General features: G+C 47.2%; 1 long non-coding RNA gene across 4 annotated transcripts; it reads right to left on the bottom strand.

Moving 5' to 3' along the window:
• Positions 1-3,392: 3,392 nt before the first annotated feature.
• LOC127488290 (uncharacterized) lies at positions 3,393-21,427 on the bottom strand. 4 transcript variants are annotated; one of them, XR_011388935.1, is made up of 5 exons: positions 21,297-21,426; positions 19,230-19,357; positions 10,665-10,795; positions 10,396-10,531; positions 3,416-4,117 (listed from the first exon to the last, which is right to left on the bottom strand). It is a non-coding gene; the product is annotated as an uncharacterized lncRNA (long non-coding RNA). The 4 variants fall into 4 exon arrangements; XR_011388936.1 differs by lacking the exon at positions 3,416-4,117 and adding an exon at positions 4,331-7,448; XR_007915893.2 differs by lacking the exon at positions 19,230-19,357 and having other exon boundaries at positions 3,393-4,117; positions 21,297-21,427.
• Between the last annotated feature and the right edge of the window lie 61 nt (positions 21,428-21,488).

Here is a 21,488-nt window from a genome sequence, read left to right as displayed (position 1 = left end):
TCATTCCACTGGGATCTCACTCACAGAGATCTTTAGGTCATTTTTTTTTTGCCAGAGTGTCTTGGCTTTCCATGCCTGAAATACTCTCATGGGCTTTTTAGCCAGATCTGAATGCATTAAGGACTGATTCTGAGGCCAGAGTGCTGGGAAAACAGCTTTTTAATGCCCGCCGCCTCGGTGGGAATCATTTCCTGAGACTGAGCCTGGAACCCAGGTTTCTCACCATATTTGTGGGTTCATCAGCCTCATGCAGTAACCAATACAGCACTGGTGGGTTTAAACTGCAGCCCAAGTGACTTAGGACCATGTTGGTGGGTCCCGTGTGTTTGTAAAGGAGACACCTGGGGCAGATTTCTAGGACGGATTTATGACTGGAGTTACAGAGGCAGAGCCTAGGACACCTTCCCTCCCTAGACAGGATAACTGTGGGCAGCTGCTTCAGACAAGTGCAAGCAGCCACTTTCAAGGTTGTGTTGGGGTCCTGCCTTCCTTCCTCTCTGCAGCCTCCTTTCCTCTTGCTGGCGGCTCCACTTCCCACCCAGCTCCCTGCTATGGCCTGGGAAAAGCAGCGGAAGACGGCCCAAGTGCTCGGGCCCCTGCACTCACGTGGGAGACCTGGAGCAAACTCCTGAATTCCACTCGGCCTTGCCCTGGCCATTGTGACCATCAGGGGTGTGAACCAGCAGATGGAAGACCCCTCTCTCTCTCTGTCTCTTCCTTTCGTCTGTAACTCTGCCTTTCAAATAAACAAATTAAAAAAAGTCAAGCTGAGATTACCAACAGCAAGGATATAAAATGTGGAGGGGTTACGACAAGATTCACTTAGCATCGAGTACCGGTGTGTGAGGTTAGGCAATGAAATTAGTGTGTAGAGAGGTTAATTTTATTTTGCTGTTGATATTCAGAGATCGCTTTTTGTCAAATTTGATTTGACATCTTAATTCTGTAAAATATTGAAACACCCCCAAAGTCAAATTTACAGAAGCAGATGTGCTCAAACAAGCCCAGCTTCTAAGTCTGCGGAAAGACTGCGTAGTGAGTGAGCATCTCTCTGTGAGACTGTCCCCATTACGGCCTCCCTCACCCCCAGCCTGGCCCCGCCCTCAGGACAGCTCCTCTGCCCTCCTCCCTCTTCTTGCTGGTCCCCACACTGGTGTGCAGCAACTTCCTCTCATTCCTTTGTCGATCTGATCTCTTTTCCCACCCAAATAAGTGGTCATAGTTCTTCAGGCTCAGGCCCAATGTCATCCCCCTTCAAGTTTCCCAGTGTTTCCCAGAAAGAATTGACTTTCTTCCCTCTGGGTGCTAAGAGCGTCACCGTGATGTGGGTGCCCGCGAGCTGTCTGCCTCCTGGACTGGGCTGCCCAGCTCTCTGAGCAGAGGGGAGACTCTCGGAGAAGCATTTGCACACAGTAAGTGCTTAGACCTGACGACCTGATGGAGGACTTGCAGTGTGGAATTACCGTGGAGGCTGTAGGTCCTGCAGAAGGGATCTCCCTTAGTTCTGGTCCCTGACAAGCTTTCATTGTCTGCAACCCCTCCAAGCTCATGGGCCATTGCCCCAACCACAGCTCAATTCCCTTGAGCCCTTCTCCTGAGCCTGTACCTCCTCCTCTGGACTCCAGGACGTGGGCAGCGCTGGCTGAGTGGGAGAGGGGAGGACACCTGTGCTGAGAGGTTTGGGGGAACCCCGTGTATGAGCCCAGCCACCACCAAGAGCAGAAGTGAGACCAAAGAAAGAGGACAGAAGCGCCGTCTTGGGCAGAAGCAACATGATGGGTGCCCATGCCAGAAAGACTGGCGAAAAGAGGCTTTATGGGAAAAAGGTGGCCTGTGGCTAGATGGAGTGCACCTGGACTTTCTCAAGAACTGTGAAAGTTTGTCTTGGTTTTCCATCACCTGTTTTTGGGAACCGATGAGAGAAGTGCAAGATAGTGAATCATCAGGAGTAGAAACGTAGTCATTGAAAAATGTTGGCAGGCTATGGAAATCTTACGCGGGAACCTTTCCTTTAAACATTAGATTGCATATTTTTGTGCCAATAAACATGTCTCACTCTGGGAAACAAAAAGAAGACCTAAATGAAAGATCTCTGAGAGTGAGATCCCAGTGGAAAGAACAGGTCATCAAAGAAGGAGGTACCTTTCTCTGAAGGGAGGAGAGAACTTCTACTTTGACTATGACCCTGTCGGAATAATATCGAAGTCAGTGAACCCAAAGGCTTCCATAGCCTTGGCAACTCATGACTAGAGCCTAGGGAGATTACTGACGCCATAAACAAGAGTGTCAAATTGTTAAGTCAACAACAGGAGTCACTGTGCACTTACTTCTCATGTAGGATCTGTCCTTAATATGTTGCCCAATGTGAAGTATTGCTATAATTAGTACTGAAACAGTATTTTTACACTTTGTGTTTCTGTGTGGGTGCAAACTGATGAAATCTTTACTTAATATATACTAAATCCATCTTCTGTATATAAAGATACTTGAAAATGAATCTTGATGTGAATGGAATGGGAGAGGGAGCGGGAGATGGGAGGGGTGTGAGTGGGAGGGAAATCATGTGGGGGGGGAAGCCAATGTAATCCATAAACTGTACTTTGGAAATTTATATTTACTAAATAAAAAAAAGAAAGAAAAAAATAAATAAATATGTCTCAAAATGATTAGTTTTTGTAAAAAAATTTATTTACTTTTTTAAAAGGCAGAGAGAAGAGAGAGAGAGAGAGAGAGAGAGAGAGAGAGATCTTCCCTATGATAGCTTACTTACCAAATGGCTACAATGTCCAGGGCTGGGCCAGGCTGAAACCAGGAGCCTGGAGCTTCATTTGGGCCTCCCACATGGGTGCGGGGGCTCAAGCACTTGGACCATCTTCTGCTGCTTTCCCAGGCCACAGCAGGGAACTGGTTGTCCATATGGGATCCTGGTGTCTCAGCAGTGGCTTAATCCACTGTGCCACAACACCAGCCCCTATATTTACTTCCTCACGTTAGTATATTCACATTTCATAATCAAACCAATAGGTAATTGGCATACATTCTCATGATCCACATGGCTAAGATTAGAACTTTTCATACAAAAATTAATGTTCTTAATTTTACACTGACATTTCAGGCTCTTGATAAAATAGTGTCACATTGTCTTTCAGAAAAGTGACATCATTTTTAATCTTACTATAAGTATATATTCCACTGTCCTCTGCCTAAGCTTGTCTTAATAGTGACAAGTATTTGGCTAGTGTTTCAACCTGTGAAATGACATGTATGTAAATTGTTTTCAATTCTTATATCAATTCTGTATCTCTATTATTTTTCAATAATTGCCTAGAGGTTTAGCCAGGGAAGGTTATTGCAGAATTTTGTTTTTGTTACAGTAATTAACTGGAGACAGGTTTTTTTTTTTTTTAAGATTTGTTTATTTATTTAAAAAGGCAGAGTTACAGAGATGCAGAGACAGAGAGAGAGGTCTTCCATCCCCTGGTTAACTTCCCCAGATGACTGCCATAGCCAGAGCTGAGCCAATGGAAGGCAGGAGCCAGGAGCTTCTTCCAGGTCTCCCACGTGGCTGCAGGGGCCCAAGCACTTGGGCCATCTTCTACTGCTTTCCCAGGCCACAGCAGAGAGCTGGATGGGAAGTGGAGCTGCCGGGACTCAAACCAGCACCCATATGGGATGCCGGCACTGCAGTGGGCGGCTTTACCCGCTACGCCACAGCGCCAGCCCCTGGCGACAGTCTTTCACTTCATGAACAGATGAGGACGGATTACCTACAGTGTGATACAGTCACGCCACCAACGCCAGGCAGAGTTGAAAAGAAGTAAATCCGTTCTTGGAGGATGTTCAGGACGTACTGTTCTGATTTACAAGCCAGCGACAGCGGAGCCTGTAGCTGTATTTTCAAAAATGAGCATCGTGCTGCGGAGGGTAGCTCGCTTGGCGCACGGGAGGGCGCGGCTGGAGCGCAGCTAGTCGCCCTGGCTCGCGCGCAGCTAGTCCCGCTGTCTCTCAATTCCTGTAACCTGCCACTCTTGCCTTGGGGCAGCGGCACCCAACACCACAGAGTCAAGGTCGCGTGGGCGGAGAGCCGTGGTGCGCCCAGGAAGCTGGCAGTGCAGGCCTGAGAATATGAAAAGGCAGTTAGAATATACAGGCATGTGTGTAGCTCAGAGAGAATAAAAGGACTGTTTCGTGTCATGACTGCTCGTCGGCTTCCTCTTCATGAACTTCCCTGTGCCATTCTGTGCATAGGACGAAGCAGAACCAAGGCCATGCAAGTGACCGCACTATTTGGCATCATCAATATGATCTTCAAAGAACATCTAAAAAGGAATTTTGAAGGAAAAATAGATAACTTGAACCAAAAAGTACCCTTTGTAGTTTATTTTTCAAGTATCTGACTGTTTGTGAACCACAATGACTCTTCTCTCTGGTGTTCCCTTGAGACCACACATTTAAGTTCAATGAATAAAACTGCTGTCCCTCAGGAAGTCCAGGGCTCAAAAGAGACTCAAGAAAGAGACTACTTAGAAAGTGTGTGTTTTCCCCATTCACATTTAGACCACTTTTATCAGGATGTATAAGCATGGAAAACTAGACATTTTTCATGTCATTAATTTAATAATATTAAACAGCAGAAGTGGTGAAAATAGCCAATGGTGGCGGGGATAAAACCTGTGCAAGGCTGAAAGAGCTAAAAATAAACTCCAAACATATTCTGGACAGCTAAACCCAAACATTCCCACTAAGTTATCGTCCTTGAAAAAGGCAGGAAAATAAAAAAGATAACAAATTAGTGCCAAAAAGCCACCACTGATTAACCATGAAGGCATTTTGAAAATGGAAATGTGGAAAAATGCAAAAGGCTGCTTTAAACAGGACAGCGAAATCACTTCGGAATCTGACTTGGAGAACAGCTTTAAGGCTTTCTGTTATGCACACCGTGGTCTGGGCCACCGTGCAGGTGCTGGACTCTGGCCTTTGGATTGGACAGAAGCGTCCCAAGGAGCAACTCCACTGGCCACTGGCTGCGCAGCCTCCACCCCCCTTTAACACCAGAGCCCTGTTAGCTCTGAGCACTCAGGGCAGGACAGGGTAGTTTGAGTTGTCAGGCAGGGGACTGAGCTTCTCACTTGCTGCCCCTCCAATTACTGAAAAGAAACAACAAACAAAAAAAAAACTGCTCAAAAAGACGTGCGAGCAGAAAATAAGAAAAAGAGACATGAGGAATCTCACGCACATTTAAGGAAAGCAGCAACCTTCAACAATAGCGCTAGAATTTACCTTGTGGGAGACAGCCCTGCCCTCTGTTTTAGACTCAGACTCAATGCTAGCCTGAAACTTGAAAGAGGAAGTTGTAAGGAGCCTGACAATTGCCTCAGAGCGATGGAAGGTCCTCTCTCCCTTCCACCAATAACCGCCCTTGAAAGAGGGGAGTTGCAGTCCTTAAATACCAGCTCTCACAAGCCTCCAGAGCTGACACTCACTCCAGGATGGAGCTGCTGCCCGGGCACCGCTTCCCTTCTCTGCTGCTTCTACTGCTGCCTCTGCTGGCAGCCGGGCTCTGAGTGCCGCTGGCCGGTGAGTGCTTTCAGGGCAGGGCACAGGGCAGGGAGAGAGGGTGGGGACCTCCTCGCGGGCCTGCACGTCTCTGTGGAGGCTTCTCCCAGAAGTCACAGGAGGAGGATGGGAGGCGGCGGTGGAAACTGCTGGTGGGTGCCCCAGCCCCGTCCTCCGAAACTGGGTGCTGAGCCTGGATGAGTGCGGACCCTGCACGGAGGCGACCGCGGCCATCCCCCTCCCTGCCTGCATCCACAAACTCCCCCTTCAACCCACCAGTGTCCACTCACTGCCTCACCGCTCACAGCCTCATCAGGCCACGGCCCTCCTGAGTTGCTGAGTCCCTGTGAGCCTCTGAGCCAGTCTCAGCACGGGACCAGGAACGCTGGGCTTCCAGTCCAATCTGTCCCTTTCTCATCGGGCGGGTCCTGACTTCTCCCCTACCCCTTGGCGCCTATCCTCTGCCTGAGGACACCCCAGGCAAGCAAATCCCCAGCCCAGGATCCTAAGTCTAAGGGGTGGGGACACCATCCCGCACCCCCCCCCCCGCCCCTTTCAGGCAACTTCTGCACTTCCCCTGCCTGCATGAGACAGCACTGTAGAAGATGAGCTTTTTTTCACACAGGAGTTGGCCAACTTGTGTGCAAAGGGGACTTACTGGCTCTGAGTCATCTGTTTCCCCAGCTGCTCAATTTTTCTTGGTGTCCTCAGTGACACCACCAGCCAGGGACAACTTGCAAAGGAACTAGGGCCCAGATCTGAGCAGGGTCCCATTTGCCCACCCCAGGTTCGCGGCATCCTCAATGCCCTGGCTGCTGGAGCCCCAGCCCACAGGGTGTCCTCTGAGTCCCAGCCTGAGCCTCAGACGGTAACATGAATCCAGGTGAAGACATCAAGAGTTAGACACAGGTGCCAACACCGGGGATATGACAGAGGACACTAATGTGCATCTGTTTGCCTCTGTCATTACCTGTCTGATTTAAAAGATAACTGCATGAATGATAATTAGAACACTGTGTTGTTGGGCTTATATTGTGTAAAGATGTGATGTGTTTGACAAGAATAGCACAAGGCAGGGAATGGAACATCATGGTTGTGAAAGTGCCCTGATTGTGAACTTGGCTAAGACGCTAACTATAACCCTCAAGGCATCTAGTTAAGAAAATAATTCAAATGATGCAGAAAAGGAAACAAAAGAGTCAAAATAGTAATGAGTTCAGGTGGTTTGTTGGGGGTAAGACCTGTGAAATATAAAAGTTGAGGTAAACTGAAATTGGCCAGCGAGAAACTTTTGGTCACTGTGCAGATTTGTGTACAAAGTTCCCAACAGAAACTCTATAATAGAAATGAGAAAAGCTTAATCATCCACAAAAAATGCCTTTGATGAAATTGTCTAATTGCTAGATTAATATTTATGAGGCCATTGATGGTGATGCATGGGGTAAGTTTTCTCATTTCGCAAGAATTCTAAATTTATAGAACGACTGTTCAGAAATCATGATCTCCCATAAATAAATGGTTTATTTATTTATATAACAAAATATCTTGTTTTTTGGTTTCCTTTTTTATTGAGATAAATATACATAAATTTAAAATGTACAAAGACAGGGGTGGGTGTTGTGACATAGTGGATTAAAACTCTCACTTGTGATGCCGGTATCTGAGTGCCAGTTTGAGTCTCAGCTGCTCCACTTCCAATCCAGCTCCCTGATAACAAACCTGGGAAAGCAGTACAGGATGACCCAAGTGCCTGGGCCCCTGCACCCACGTGGGAGACCAGATGAAGCTTCTGGCTCCTGGCTTCAGCCTGGCACCACCCCAGCCATTGCAGCCATTTGGGGAGTGAACCAGTGAATGGAAGATCCGTTTCTGTCTCTTCCTTCTGTGTAATTCTGCGTTTCAAATAAACAAAAAAATAAATCTGTAAACTAAATGTAAAAAGGATAATAATCTGGTTTCAGTTTTGATAAATTTTTCTGTCTTAGCCAAAGAATTTCAAAGTCAAAATTAGAAATCTCCAAACAGTGTAGGAAAAAATTGAACTTAGTATCTATGATTTTTATTTTGTAAACGACTTATTTGATCTATTTGAAACTCAGAGTGACAGAGTGAGAGGGAGAGAGAGAAAAGAAAGATCTTCCATCTTCTGGTCCTCTCCACAAATGACTGGGCTGAAGCCAGGAGCCAGAACTCCATCTGAGTCTCCCAAGTACTTGGGCCACCATCCATTGTTTTCCCAGGCTCCTTTGTAGGGAACTGGATTGGAAACAGAGCATCCAGGATTTAAAGCGAGGCTCCAATGTGGGATGCCAGTGTTGCATCAAAATGCCAGGCCCCATCTATGATTCTTAAAATGTGTTGCAGTACACATATGTGTTGGGTCTCCAAATAAATAAGAGCCTCTACATATTTTAGAGGTCTTAAAAGAAGCCCGTTTGTGTTAATAACTTTAGATCACTCTGTCACCTGTCACCGGTATTTGAATTACATAAGAACTCTTCAAAACAAGCCTGGGAAAAGGGCATTATCTCCTCATTCCACTTTCCAATGACTTTTTAAAATCCTTTTGTGCGGCTGGCGCTTTGGCTCACTAGGCTCATCCTCTGCCTTGCGGCGCCGGCACACTGGGTTCTAGTCCCGGTCGGGGCACCGGATTCTGTCCCATTTGCCCCTCTTCCAGGCCAGCTCTCTGCTGTGGCCCGGGAGTGCAGTGGAGGATGGCCCAAGTGCTTGGGCCCTGCACCCCATGGGAGACCAGGAGAAGCACCTGGCTCCTGCCATCGGATCAGTGCGGTGCGTGGGCTGAAGCGCGCTGGCCGCGGCGGCCATTGTAGGGTGAACCAACGGCAAAGGAAGACCTTTCTCTCTGTCTCTCTCTCTCACTGTCCACTCTGCCTGTCAAAAAAAATAAAAAAATAAATAAAAAAAATCCTTTTGTGCCTCAGTGAGCCAGCATCGCACTAAGGAAGGTACCCTGTCCCCTGATTTGTTACCCCAGGAGTTCTCAGCAGGTGGCTTCCTGCTTCAAAAGCGCCCACGAGGAAATCTAATGCACTGAGTTTGTTCCTCCCTCAGAACCTCAGGTGTGTTCTCATGGCCTGTGGACAAACTCTTATCAGCAGAAACCAGCTCAGCTCCTCTGAGCATGGGTGGAGCCCGCAGAGCTGGCCTATCACCAGGCAAACCCAAGTGGCACCATCTGGCAGCTACCAAATGCCGGTCTTTCTTGGATGGGATTCCTTGGAAGTTCAGCTCTCCAATTCTTTTCAAATGAAAGATCTCCAGTTCTTTTCAGTGAGAAGGAGCAGTTCACCAGCCCTGCCTCTCTTGCAACATCTGCTTCGGTCTGTCTTAAGGCTCCATGTAAGCACTCACAATTACCCTGTTCCTACCCTCACACTCTCAGCTGCCCTCTCCCTCTCCCTCTCCATTCCCTCTGCCCCACAGCACAGGCCAGCACACAGCTCTGCACTCCTCCCTAACACTTGCTATTGCCTGTCTTTGATGGCAGCTGCCAAAATGATGGTGAGGTGGTGTCTCTTTGTGGTTTTCATTTGCGTTTCCCTGAGGGCTAATGACACCGAGCATCTTTTCATAGGCTCATTGGTCATTTGTATATCTTTGGAGAAATGTCTGCTTAAATTATTAGCCCATTGTAAAAGATTTTATGGGGCCTGCGCTGTGGTGTAGAGGGTAAAGCCACCACCTGTAGTGCCGGCATCCCACGTGAACACTGGTTCCAGTCCTGGCTGCTCCACTTCCAATCCAGCTCTCTGCTATGGCCTGGGAAAGCAGTAGAAGATGGTCCAGGGCCTTGGGCCCCTGCACCCATGTGGGAAACCTGGAAGAAGCTCCTGGCTCCTGGCTTCGGATTGGCGCAGCTCCAGCCATTTCAGCCAATTGGGGAGTGAACCAACGGATGAAAGACATCTCTCTCTCTCTCTCTCTGAATTTCAAATACATAAATAAAGTCTTAAAAAAAAAGAATTTATTTCTTTGCTTATTTGAAAGGGGGAGGGGGAGAGAGAGAGAGAGGGAGAGGGAGATTGGGTCTGGGGAGTTGGATGGAAGCTTCTCAGGTGGTGGCATTTTTGAAGGAAGAATAAGGCCAGGTGTGAGATGTTGACACATGTTCCAGAAAAGAGGCCTGGAGACATAAAGACATACTTAGATTTGGGACCAATGAGTCATTGTTTATTGGGGTGAGGTGGAAAAGGGAAGAGGGACAGAATGCCCCGTGGCAGTCCCTGCCTCCATTCTCAGTAAAGCAACCAGGAAATCAATGCACCATTCACACACATGGGCTATTGTACACACAGACACAGACACTCACACTGGGGGGGTGGGCTCGCTATATTCCCATTACCTGTCACGACGTCTGGGGTTGTGGCCCAGCACACAGAGGATTCTAAAGCCAGTAAAAGCAACCTGACTGTGCGATCTGGAATACTTGGGCAGTCCCTCAGTGTGACATTTCCCCTGTCCCCTTGGCTCTAGGATGAACAGGGTCCAGTGGCTTTCACTGGATCAAAAAGAGAGAAATCTGTCCCAGGGCTGAACTGCTGGACCATCAGGGTACCCGTCTGCTTTTGGCCAACACAACATCTTGACTGCAGGGTGGGAGCACTGTTCCCTCCCCAAGGACACCACCTTGTATCAGCGTGGACCCCTCATGCTCCATCAGTACCCAGAGGGCCTTGTTCTCTCTTTGACCCATGGTTTGGTTCCCAAGAGGCTGTGGGACAAACATGGAGCAAACCCACCTGGGATATTGGACTATTTGAGGGACACACAGTGTTGGACACTGTGGGAAGCACTAGGTTATGCTGACGTTGATACCTTGAGCTTTGGCCATCTATGTTTTCAGCAGTCACTGGATCCCAGAAAGTTGTTGGACACTCAGCAGACAGTGAGTAGCCAGGACATCCTGGGTGATGTGGGACGTGTCCAGTGACCAAGGATGGGCAGAGTCCTCCTGGGGAGAAGGCAGAACTTGGTAGCCAGTGGGGTGAGGGGCCGAGGTTGGAGGGGAACATCCCAGAACCAAGGTTGTTTGTAGAATATCCAGAGAGGGGGGGAGCAGTCTGAGGGTGGGACTGGGGTCTCACCTGGGTGCTCACAACAGCTAGGGGGTTGAAGTCAGGATCTGGGGATTCAATCTGGATCTTCCACGTGGGTGGCAGGAACCCAATCACTTGAGCCATCCCTGCTACCTTTTAGCATCCATATTAGCAGGAAGCTGGAATCAAGAGGTGAAGCCAGGAGTTAAACCCAGGCACTCCAGTGTGGGACATGGGCATCATAATTGGTGGTTTAACCCCTAGACCAAATGCCTGCTCCTCCCCAGGGTTTTATTTATTTATCTATCTATCTATCTATCTATCTATCTATTTACTTACTTGTTTGAGAGAAGGAGAGGAGAGAGACACACACTGAGTGCTCTCATCTGCTGGTTTACTCCCCAGATGCCTGCAATGGCTGGGACTGGACTCAGTTTGGGTCTCCCACAAGAGTGGCAGGAACCCAATTACATGAGCCATCACTGCTGCCTCCCAGGGTCTGCATTAGCAGGAAGTTGGAGTCAGGAGCTGGAGGGGGCATCACACCCAGGTCCTCTTATGAGGGACATGAGTGCCCTAATTGCCAGGAGGTGCCTGCCCCCAAAGTATCTGTTTCTATCCTTTTATTCTCTTTTTTCTTATTTAATAAATGTGAATTTACAAAGTGCAACTTTGGTATTGTTGTGCCCCCCCAACCTCCCTCCCTCCCGTGGGCCTCCCCTCTCCTACTCCCTCTCCCATCCCGCCCTACATCGAGTTTCATTTTCAATTACCTTCATATACTGAAGATCAACTTAGTATATACTAAGCAAGGATTTCAATAGGCTGTACTCACACAACCGCACAAGGTATAGGGTATTGTTTGACTAGTAGTGTTGTCTTTAAGTTTCATAGTAAAACACATTAAGGACAGAGATCCTATGTAGTGAGAATGTACCCAGTGACCCCCGTTGTAGATTTAACAATTGGCACTCTTATTTATGACGTCAGCAATCACCCGAGACTCTTGCTATGAGCTGTCTAGGCTATGGAAGCCCCTTGAGTTCACCGACTCTGAACTTTAGTCAAGGCCATATCACAGTGGAGGTTCCTTCCTCCCTTCAGAGAAAGGCGCCTCCCTCCTTGATGGCCTGTTCCTTCTGCTGGGGTCTTGTTCACCAGGATCTTTCATTTAGGTTGTTTCTGCCACTGTGTCATGGCTTTCCATGCCTGTGAGACTCTCATGGGCCTTTTATCCAGATCCCAATGCCCCAAGGGTTGATTCTGAGGCAGGACTGCTGCCATTCTATGAGTCTGCTGTGTGTCCTGCTTCCCCCGCAGGATCATTCTCTCCCTTTTAATTCTATCCTTCATTATTTGCTTACACTGGTCTTATTTGTGAAATATCTTTGACACTTACCCTTCTTTTTGATCGGTTATGTAGTTATACTTATCATTTTACCAAGTGCGCTGGCATTGGTACATGCCTCCTTGATAAGATTGAATTGGAATCCCCAGCACATTTCTAGCTCCACCATTGGATATCCCTTTATTTTCAGCCCATTTATATCTCTGGATCTAAGTAAGTCTCCTGGAGCTAGCATACGTTTTTATCATTGACTTTTGACACTTTGCTGATTGGAGAGTTTAATTCATTCATGTTTGCAGTAATTCCTGATAAGGCAGAGCGACTTCTTTCTGCTGTTAGTTTTCTGTATGTGCTATCGGTTTTCATCACTCATTTCCTGCGTTCCTGCCTTCTTTTGTGTTTGGTTGATTTTTTTTGAGGTGAAATGTTTTAATTCCCTTCTCATTTGCTTTTGTATGTATTCTGCAGTTGTCTTGGGGGCTACATTCTACATTCTGTAGATGTAATACTCTAGTTTGAATTTTTGCCAGCTTAACTTCAGTAAGATCCTACAACCACATTCCTATTTTCTCCATCTCCAATCGTTTTGTTATTGATACCACAAAATGATATATTTATACATCGTATGTCCAAAAACATCAACTACTGATCGCTTTTTCATACCTCAAAATGTAGAGTTACAAATCAAGGTTGCAATAACCACAGCTTTAGAGCTACTAATAGTTTCCTTAAAAAGTGTTAACCTCTTAAATCCTGTAGAGAACAAGAAATGGAGCTACAACACACAGTAGAGCAACACGAACTCTTACAGTGCTTACGTGTGTACCTTCTCTGAGAGCCTTGTTTCCTCGTGTGGCTTCGTACTACTTAGTGTCCCTTTATTTCACCTTACTGGGCTCCCTTACACATCCTGGCAGGGCGAGTCTAGTGAGGCGGACCTTCCTCAGCTTTGTTGACCTGTGAGTGTCTTCACTCCTCTCTCACTTAGGAAGGAGTGCTTTTCCAGAGGTGGGATTCCTGGAGGACGGCTGCTAGCACTTTGCCTCCTGAGCAGGTGGGTCCCTCTCCTGACCTGAAGCTTCCAACAGCAATCTGCTGCTGAGCTCACTCGGGCTCCCTTGTGTGGGAGGAGCCACTTCTCTCTCGCTGCTTTGAAGATTTTGCCTTTGCTTGCAGTTTGGTCGTGGTGTGTCTTTGCAGGAGTCTCTTGGAGGTCGTTGGATTTCTTGCACGTTTATATGGAAGGCTGACCTCCAATCTGGGACGTGTTCAGCCAGTATTTCTTCAGAGAATCGCCTCTCCCCTCTGCCTCTCTGCTCCTCTGGGATCCACAGAGCACACACGTGGGACGCTAGGCTGTGTGCACAGTGTTCCTCAGAGACGATCATCTCAATTGTCCAACTTTCACTTCTCTGATTCCTTCTCCTGCCCTCTCCAATCTGTGTTCCAGTCCCTCTAGGGGGCTTTTCCTTTTTGTTTTTATTTTTAAGCTCTAGAATTCATTTTTTGGTCCTTTTTGAGGTTCTCTGTTTCTTTATTGAAACTTCCAATTTCTCATGCATTTTCCCTTTTTTAAAACAATATTTTATTTATTTTTTTATTTATTTGAGAGGTAGAGATACAGACAGTGAGAGGGAGAGACAGAGAGAAAGGTCTCTGTCCGCCGGTTCACTCCCCAAATGGCCGCTATGGCTGGAGCCAGGAGCCACGAGCTTCCTCTGGGTCTCCCATGCAGGTGCAGGGGCCCAAGGACTTGGGCCATCCTCTACTGTCTTCCCAGGCCACAGAAGAGAGCTGGATTGTAAGAGGAGCAGCCGGGACTAGAACTGGTGCCCATATGGGATGCTGGAGCCGCAGGTGGAGGATTAACCTACCTTGCCACAGCACCGGCCCCGCATTGTTTTCTTAACTTTCTCTCTGTGCCTTTATTTGTCTTTCTGATCTTTAAGAGCGTTGTTTTAACGTCTGTATAGCAAGCCTGCCTTCCTATCTTTCTGGGAGATGGTGTAGTTTTTTTCATTGAATGGGGCTTTTTAAATTTCTTTGTATGTCTTGTGATGTTCTTATAAAAATGGGACAGTGGAACCTACTGATGTAGTAACTCTGAATGTCGGATTCTCTCCTTTCCACAGGGTCTGCTGGTTTTTGTTCTTTGATTTTGATTGCCTTTCTCTGGGACAGGAAACAGGCTGAGGTGTAAGGGCCTTTTTGAGACTCTGCATTTCTGTGTGTGTATATGTTGTGAATTTCTGTATTTTCTCATAGCTTCCTCAAGTACCTAAGTAAAAGTAGATCTGCTAGTTGATCCAGCTATTCCAAATCTGGGAATATATCCAAAAGAACTGAGATCAGCATTTAAAAGAAATGCCTGCACTCCTATGTTCAGTGCAGCTTATTCACGATAACCAAGTTATGAAATCAACCTAAGTGTCCACTGATGTGTGAATGCATAAGGAAAATGTGGTCTATGTACACAATGGTGTATTAGTCATAAAAAGAAGGAAGGAAATTCTGACATCTGTAGCAAAATGGGTGGGATTGGAGATCATTATGTTAGGTGAAATATGCCAGACTCAGAAAGACAAATACGGTATGTTTTTTCTCATATGTGGAAGCTAACAAAACAGTTGACCTGAACTTAGCATAGTGATTGCTACAGGCTGGGGAGGGTGGGGGAAGAGGGCTAGAAGGAGGTCAGGTAATAGGTGCTAAGACACAGACAGAGCGAGCCGGTTGCTATGGCCCAAGCATGGGGGATGACTAATGTCTTGCATACAAGAACTAGAAGGAATGGGACGGTGGGGGCCAAACATGGAGCAAGGATGAGGAGAACAAACAGCAGCTTGCCAGGCATGACTGGCTTATGCCGTCTGTGCACTGAAGTATTGTTCTGTACCTCATCAAAGGAAACAAGTACTACACCTTAACCAAAGATTTTAGCTTGGGGCTGGCGCTGTGGCTCAGCAGGTTAAGCTGCTGCCTGTGATGCCAACATCCCATACTAGCACCGATTTGAGTCCCGGTTGCTCTGCTTTCCATCTAGCTTCCTGCTAATGTGCTTGGGAGAGCAGTGGAAGAGGGTGGCTCTGGCCTGGCCCAGCTTTGGCTTTTGTGGGCATCTGGAGAATGAACCAGTGGATAGAAGATCTCTCTCTCTCTCTCTTTCTCTGTGTGTGTGTGTGTGTGTGTGTGGTTGTGTGCCTGCCTTTCCCTCTTTCTCTCTCTCTCACTCTTTCAAATAAATAAATCTCATAAACAAGTAAAAATTTAAACAATTGAAATGAAAAATATTTCAACGAAAATTATTACCTCTGCATACCTCACTCCAAACTGGCCTTCACAAGCTGGTTCAGGAATCTCTTCTAGGACTGCCATCAAACTCACAGGAGTGGGCTTTGCATACTCCCGAGCAAACAGGGCTTCACTTTGCCCTCCAATTAGGGGTGACCGGCACCTGATGGGCTTGACTTTCCTCCAGACATCCTCCAGCACACAAGACCAGCAGTCACAACTTTATCCAGCCCGTGATATCCATAGTGAGAGGTGCAGAAACCTAATTCCACTGTGGAACACTGCTGTCCTTGTTCCTAATACAGTGCCCATGAGACCTTGTGTGTAACACGTAGCATACTCCCCACAGTGGCTCAGTACTCCTATTTGCAGAGTGCTCAGAGTTCTGCAATGTGAATATCTTGAGCCAGAAAGCTGAAGTTGAGAACGCTGAGAATTCTTCAACTTTTTGCTACTTCCTCTGAGAATTTCCTTTTTTCCCTTTACAAGGTTTGTTCTGTCCTTTTGAGTTTCAGAGTCACTCCCCTCACCTAAAAGCTAGAATTCTTTTTTAAAATGACTTTATTTATTTATTTATTTTAAAGTCAGAGTTACACAAAGAGAGAAGGAGAGGCAGAGAAATAGAGAGAGAGAGAGAGAGAGAGAGAGAGAGAGAGGTGTTTTCCATCCTCTGCTGGTTCTGTCCCCAATTGGCTGCAACAGCCAGAGCTGCGCCGATCCGAAGCCAAGAGCCAGGAGCTTCTTCCAGGCCTCCTACGTGTGTGCAGGGACCCAAGGACTTGGGTCATCTTCTACTGCTTTCCCAGGCCACAGCAGAGGGCTGGATCGGAAGTGGGGCAGTCAGGACTGGAACTGGCACCCATTTGGGTTGCCGGCACTGCAAGCAGCGGCTTTATCTGCTATGCCACAGCGCCGGCCCCAAGCTAGAATTCCTGACCACACTGTCCTTAGGCAGAAGTGAACAATGCTTGAGGCTGCAAATATCCAAATGGCATCAGAGAAGCAGAATTTCTGAAGCCGTGAGTGGTGGTGAAGATTAACGGCAAGAACCAGACATGAGAAGAGACTGTTTATAACCACTTGTATTTATGATTATAAAATTGATACGAGGTCATCATGACCTTTTGAAAATTACACATATTAGAGGCCTGTGCTGTGGCGCAGCCAGTTAAAGCCCTGGCCTGCAGCACCAGCCTCCCATATGGGCACCAGTTCGAGTCCTGGCTGTGCCACTTCCAATCCAGCTTTCTGCTATGGCCTGGGAAAGTGGGAGAAGATGGCCCAAGTCCTTGGGCCCCTGCACCCGTGTGGGAGACTAGGAAGAAGCTCCTGGGTCCTGGCTTCAGATCAGCTCAGCTCTGACCATTGCAGTCATCTGGGGAGTGAACGAATGGATGCAAGACCTCTCTCTCTCTCTCTCTCTCTCTCTGTAACTCTGTCTTTCAAATAAATAAAATAACTCTTAAAAAAAGGAACATTACACATATCAAAGAACTAAATAAAATCAATGTAAGCTAACTCAGTTACCTGAGCTCTATTTCCTTTCAGGGGTCTCACACAAGTCTGGACGCATTTATTTAAAAATGTTAGTGTAGGGATTGGAGTTGCGGTACAGTGGGTTAAACTGCTGCTTGTGACAGCGGCATCCTATATCAGAGTCCCAGCTACTCTGCTTCTGACCTAGTTCCTTACAAATACGCCTGCAAGGGCAGTGGAAGATGCCCCAAGTGCCTGGACCCTGCCACCCATGTGGGAGACCCAAATGGAGTTCTTGGCTCCTGCCTTCAGTCTGCCCAAGATCAGGCTGTTAAGGCCATTTGGGAAGTGAAGTGATGGTTGGAAGCTCTCTCTTTTTCTCTTCCTGTTGCTCTTTCAAATAAATAGATTAATTAAAAAAGAGTTAAAAATTACCGTGATGCGTATACTTTATGACATAACTTTTTCACTAAGCATTTTATACATATTTTAAAGATTTATTTATTTATTTGAAAGGCAGAGTTACAGGGCCAGTGTTATAGCATAACAGATTAAGCTGCTGCCTGTGACACAGGCTCTGGTTGGAGTCCCAGCTACTCTACTTCTGATCCAGCTCCATGCTAATGTGCCTGGGAAAGCAGTGGAGGAGGGCTCAAACCCTTGGACCCCTGCGCCCATGTGGGTGACCCAATTGAAGTTCTTTGTTCTTGGCTTCAGCCTGGTGTAGCCCTGGCCATTGTGGCCATTTGGAGAGTGAAACAGCAGATGGGAGATCACTCTTCCTCTCCTTTTCAAATAAAGTATAGATCTTAAAAAAAAAAAAGCAGAGTTACACACAGAGATAGATAGCTTCCATCTGCTGGTTCATTGCCCAGATGACCACAAAAGCATGGCCAGGGCTGCTCATAAGCAGAGCAGAGATTTGCATATTTTGTGATGTGGTCGTTCCAGAGAATGTTGTGCTAAAACCGTGATTGAGAGGTGCTTCGTGCTGTAGTGTGAGCGCTCACCTGGTTACGGCAGAGTGCACAGAACCTTCTCTGCGTTCTGAAAGTAAGCACTTGCACATACATATGCACATTTTATTAAAAAGAAAACTCAGTGGTCCATGAACCTCTTTCCAATTGGCTTATGCACTTCTAGGAAAAACAAACCAACTTGAAAAGCCACAGAGCAAAGCCTTAGTGAGAAACCTGTTCTGAGATTAGTGTGCATCATCAGCAGTAGTTAAAGTAGGGGCGGCGCTGTGGCCCAGCAGGGAAAGCTGCTGCCTACAGTGCGCAGATCCCATATGAGCAATGCCTGGATTCTGAGTGTTACAGAAACCCGGCTGGGAAAACTGGCCCCGAGACAGCGGAGGGTGGAAAACAGCTTTTTTTTTTTTTAAACTTTTATTTAATAAATATAACTTTCCAAAGTACAACTTTTGGATTATAGTGGCTTTTCCCCCCATAACCACCCTCCCACCCACAACCATCCCATCTCCCACTCCAATCCCATTCTTCATCAAGATTCATTTTCAAGTATCTTTATATACAGAAAATCAATTTAGCAGATACTAAGTAAAGATTTCAACAGTTTGCACCCATACAGAAACACAAAGTATAAAGTACTGTTTGAGTAGTAGTTTTACCATTAGTTCGCATAGTACAACACATTAAGGACAGAGATCCTATCTAAGGAGTAAGTGCACAGTGACTTCCATTGTTGATTGAACAATTCACACTCTTATTTATGATGTCAGTAATCACCCGAGGCTCTTGTCATGAGTTGCCAAGACTAGGGAAGCATTTTGAGTTCGCCGACTCTGATCATATTTAGACAAGGTCATAGTCAAAGTGGAAGTTCTCTCCTCCCTTCAGAGAAAGGTACCTCCTTCTTTGATGGCCTGTTCATTCCACTGGGATCTCACTCACAGAGATCTTTAGGTCATTTTTTTTTTGCCAGAGTGTCTTGGCTTTCCATGCCTGAAATACTCTCATGGGCTTTTTAGCCAGATCTGAATGCATTAAGGACTGATTCTGAGGCCAGAGTGCTGGGAAAACAGCTTTTTAATGCCCGCCGCCTCAGTGGGAATCATTTCCTGAGACTGAGCCTGGAACCCAGGTTTCTCACCATATTTGTGGGTTCATCAGCCTCATGCAGTAACCGATACAGCACTGGTGGGTTTAAACTGCAGCCCAAGTGACTTAGGACCATGTTGGTGGGTCCCGTGTGTTTGTAAAGGAGACACCTGGGGCAGATTTCTAGGACGGATTTATGACTGGAGCTACAGAGGCAGAGCCTAGGACACCTTCCCTCCCTAGACAGGATAACTGTGGGCAGCTGCTTCAGACAAGTGCAAGCAGCCACTTTCAAGGTTGTGTTGGGGTCCTGCCTTCCTTCCTCTCTGCAGCCTCCTTTCCTCTTGCTGGCGGCCCCACTTCCCACCCAGCTCCCTGCTATGGCCTGGGAAAAGCAGCGGAAGACGGCCCAAGTGCTCGGGCCCCTGCACTCACGTGGGAGACCTGGAGGAAGCTCCTGAATTCCACTCGGCCTTGCCCTGGCCATTGTGACCATCAGGGGTGTGAACCAGCAGATGGAAGACCTCTCTCTCTCTGTCTCTTCCTTTCGTCTGTAACTCTGCCTTTCAAATAAACAAATTTACAAAAGTCAAGCTGAGATTACCAACAGCAAGGATATAAAATGTGGAGGGGTTACAACAAGATTCACTTAGCATCGAGTACCGGTGTGTGAGGTTATGCAATGAAATTAGTGTGTAGAGAGGTTAATTTTATTTTGCTGTTGATATTCAGAGATCGCTTTTTGTCAAATTTGATTTGACATCTTAATTCTGTAAAATATTGAAACACCCCCAAAGTCAAATTTACAGAAGCAGATGTGCTCAAACAAGCCCAGCTTCTAAGTCTGCAGAAAGACTGCGTAGTGAGTGAGCATCTCTCTGTGAGACTGTCCCCACAATGGCCTTCCCCACCCCCAGCCTGGCCCCGCCCTCAGGAAGCTCCTCTGCTGTGCTTCCTCTTCTTGCTGGTCCCCACACTGGTGTGCAGCAACTTCCTCTCATTCTTTTGTTACAGTAATTAACTGGTGACACTTTTTTTTTTTTTTAAAGATTTATTTATTTATTTAAAAGGCAGAGTTACAGAGATGTAGAGACAGAGAGAGATCTTCCATCCCCTGGTTAACTTCCCCAGATGACTGCCATAGCCAGAGTTGAGCCACTTGAAGCCAGGAGCCAGGAGCTTCTTCAGGGTCTCCCATGTGGATGCAGGGGCCCAAGGATTGAGGCGTCTTCTAAAGCTTTCCCAGGCCATAGCAGAGAGTTGGATCGGAAGAGGAGCAGCTGGGACTAGAACCAGCGCCCATGTGGGATGCCGGCACTGCAGACGGCGGCTTTACCCGCTATGCCACAGCTCCAGCCTTCCAGTCTTTCACTTCATGAACAGATGACGATGGATTACCTACAGCGTGATACAGTCACGCCACCAACGCCAGGCAGAGTTCAAAAGAAGTAAATCCGTTCTTGGAAGATGTTCAAGATGTACTGTTTTGATTTACAAGCCAGGGACAGTGGAGCGTGTAGCTATATTTTCAACATAAGCATCGTGGCGCCGAGCGTGGCTGGCGCGCCGGAGGGTGCAGCTGGCCGGGCCCCTGGGCGCAAAGGCGGCGATGCCCATCCCGATGGGCTCCCGCTGCGTTTGGCTGCCTTTGGCTCTGCCCGCCAGCAATGAATAAAACTGCCATCCCTCAGGAAGTGCAGGGCTCAAAAGAGACTCAAGAAAGAGACTACTTAGAAAGTGTGTGTTTTCCCCATTCACATTTAGACCACTTTTATCAGGATGTATAAGCATGGAAAAAGAAACATTTTTCATGTCATTAATTTAATAATATTAAACAGCAGAAGTGGTGAAAATAGCCAATGGTGGTGGGGATAAAACCTGTGCAAGGCTGAAAGAGCTAAAAATAAACTCCAAACATATTCTGGACAGCAAAACCCGAACATTCCCACTAAGTTATTGTCCTTGAAAAAGGCACGAAAATAAAAAAGATAACAAATTAGTGCCAAAAAGCCACCACTGATTAACCATGAAGGCATTTGGAAAATGGAAATGTGGAAAAATGCAAAAGGCTGCTTCAAACAGGACAGCCAAATCACTTCTGAATCTGACTTGGAGAACAGCTTTAAGGCTTTCTGTTATGCACACCGTGGTCTGGGCCACCGTGCAGGTGCTGGACTCTGGCCTTTGGATTGGACAGAAGCGTCCCAAGGAGCAACTCCACTGGCCACTGGCTGCGCAGCCTCCGCACCCCTTTAACACCAGAGCCCTGTTAGCTCTGAGCACTCAGGGCAGGACAGGGCAGGTCGAGTTGTCTGGCAGGGGACTGAGCTTCTCACTTGCTGCCCCTCCAACTACTGAAAACAAACAAACAAACAAAAAAACTGCTCAAAAAGACGCGAGCAGAAAATCAGTAAAAGAGACAGGAGAAATCTCACACACATTTAACGAAAGCAGCAAACTTCAACAGGGAGAAAAATTTCCAACAACAGCGCTGGAATTTACCTTGTGGGAGACAGCCCTGCCCCCTGTTTTAGACTCAGCTCCGCGGCTCACTAGGCTAATCCTCCGCCTTGTGGTTGGGGCGCCGGATTCTGTCCTGGTTGCTCCTCTTCCAGTCCAGCTCTCTGCTGTGGCCAGGGAGTGCAGTGGAGGATGGCCCAAGTGCTTGGGCCCTGCACCCCATGGGAGACCAGG

This window comes from Oryctolagus cuniculus, chromosome 5 (assembly GCF_964237555.1).
Source record: "Oryctolagus cuniculus chromosome 5, mOryCun1.1, whole genome shotgun sequence".
Taxonomy (NCBI): Eukaryota; Metazoa; Chordata; class Mammalia; order Lagomorpha; family Leporidae; genus Oryctolagus; species Oryctolagus cuniculus.
The sequence above is the reverse complement of the archived record's forward strand: the minus strand, read 5'-3'. Positions and strand labels throughout refer to the sequence as shown.